This window comes from Chiloscyllium punctatum, unplaced genomic scaffold, assembly GCF_047496795.1.
Source record: "Chiloscyllium punctatum isolate Juve2018m unplaced genomic scaffold, sChiPun1.3 scaffold_359, whole genome shotgun sequence".
NCBI classification, from domain to species: Eukaryota; Metazoa; Chordata; class Chondrichthyes; order Orectolobiformes; family Hemiscylliidae; genus Chiloscyllium; species Chiloscyllium punctatum.
The window spans coordinates 162,803-165,000 of NW_027310093.1; the positions used below are offsets into that span (position 1 = coordinate 162,803).

Below are 2,198 nucleotides of genomic sequence, written 5' to 3' on the forward strand. Positions count from 1 at the left end.
GTGCGGGGGTCGGCCGACGGCGTGGTAGGTGTGCCTGCACGGTGACGGAGCACACACCACGCCCGCCAACCCCTCCGTACCTCCCGAGACCGGTGGCAGGACGGAGCGGAAAACGTGCGGACTGAACGGGAGAGCCAAGAGCCAGCGATCCACGCGCGTGCGACCGTCCAAGTCACAGCGTTCGACGAAAACCTCCTCCCTCGGCCAGGCACTCGGCGCCAGCAGGGGAGACAGGATCAGACGCCCCGCCGGCCACTTAAGGCCGAGGACGAACCACGAGACGGGCGGCTGCAGCAGCGGGCGGCCTGCAGCTCCCAGCACTCTCAATCGATCAACCATCGAGTCGGGTCAGCGTGTCAAACCGGCGAGCTCCACGGTCAGGCCGGCGGCGCACCAGCACCGGACCTCCGCGGCTCCCTTCACTCTTTCCACTGCCAGCCAACCGAGAGACGGACCCAATGCGGACGTGCAGAGCTTAGGCAGACCCCCCACTGGAGGCTCAACACTTCGTGGCAGCTCCGTGTCCCAGAGACCAGGAGGGTTGGCACACACACACAGTGTGAACCACCGACAGCCATTCTGGGACCGGTGACAGCCGTGCTGGCCCCACTGCCACGACACAGACGGACGCCAGGCCGCGCTCCCCGGCGGGGGGATGGCGTCGAGCCTGACGAACGGAATGTGCAGGGTGGGGGGGAAAGGCCAAGCGCTCCGACGCCGGAGGGCTCCGGAGTCTGAACTTAGGGGGACAAAGAGGACGGGTCCTCTGCGACACCCCAGCCGCGCTCTCGCCAGCCAAGGCGAGTGCGATTGATTGCCAAACGACCCTCAGACAGGCGTGGCCCCGGGAAGAACCCGGGGCCGCAAAGTGCGTTCAAAGTGTCGATGATCAATGTGTCCTGCAATTCACATTAATTCTCGCAGCTAGCTGCGTTCGTCATCGACGCACGAGCCGAGTGATCCACCGTCAAGAGTTGTCTGAGTTTGTTTTAGGTCTCTCCCTCGCCAGAGGAAAGCGACCCGGACCGCACATACGCTCCCCACCTTGAGCTACAGCCACCTGCACGCCGGCGTGCGGGCGGAGCAGGGTGGCGTGAAGCGATGGGGAGCACCATCCTGGTGCGGCCCGCAGAAACATACGTCTATTGGGGGGAGGAGGACAGGGCGCCCAAGAGGCGATGCGTGCCCCAACGCACCGCAGCGACGGAGGCAGGATCACCGCCACCATGTCGCCCGCCTAGTATCACGAGGCGTGCAGCAGCTTTGCCCTAGGAAAAGCAGAGGCGGGAACGGGCACCGGCCATCGGTTCGGCAGCGTCACTGACGCGTGCACGTGGCGGCGTGTCGGCGAGCGGACTTCCTGCGAGGAGGCGGGGGCGGCACTCGCCCGAGCAGACGCCCGCCCGGCCCAGCCACCGCCGAGGTGGACTGGGAGTCGCGGCAACGGCTCGTCATACTCGTTCCCACACTCACAGCGCAGCTTGCCCGCAAGCCACCGACCACCGATCGACGCCAGGCGCCCCGACCGAGAGCGGGATCGCTCGTTCGCCCTGCTGGCAGTTCGCTGGGGATCACTACTGCACGGAGCTCGGAGACCGACGGGCGGCAACTCGAGAGTCTTTAAACCACCACCCCCATCCCGCAAGTGCAAAGAGGCTGTATACGCACAGACGGGTGAGGGGAATAGGTACCCCGTCGGGTTTGAAGGGAGCGTGACTAGATAGCAACGATGTAAACCCAGCCGATTTGGGAGCGAAAGACCGGCGCCTGCATCACCGGCTTCGTTTCCCGTGGCTGGAGAGTACACCGAAACCCTCCGTCTGTCGCGAGCTCCCGACGACGCGGTGCCGCCAAGCAGCAGGGCCGGACCTGGTGTGGCTCCCCTCGTCGATCACAGACCGGTCGGCACTACTGACGAGACGGTGGAACGGGCTTCGCCCCTTGTGACGAAGGGTGATGCGAACCCGCCCGCCCGCGTGCGTTCGGGGTGGACTCGGCAAACGGAGATTTGAAATCGGAAAGTGTCCTCCTGCCCCGCGCAGGTAGGCGCCCAACAGTTGGGGGGGTTTGGCGGTGACCACGGCTGCAGGGCCTGCTACCCCGACGAGCTCTCCTGCTGGCCCCGAAACCACCCCCGCGAGACAAGTTGAAACGGAAACGGGCGTACCCCCAAGCCGACGATCCTTTCTTATTTGTTA

General features: G+C 65.5%; 1 non-coding gene across 1 annotated transcript; it reads right to left on the reverse strand.

Annotated features, from left to right (window-relative positions):
* Positions 1–822: 822 nt before the first annotated feature.
* On the reverse strand, positions 823–976 carry LOC140472554 (5.8S ribosomal RNA). Its single transcript, XR_011957720.1, has one exon. It is a non-coding gene; the product is annotated as a 5.8S ribosomal RNA (ribosomal RNA).
* Positions 977–2,198: the final 1,222 nt, after the last annotated feature.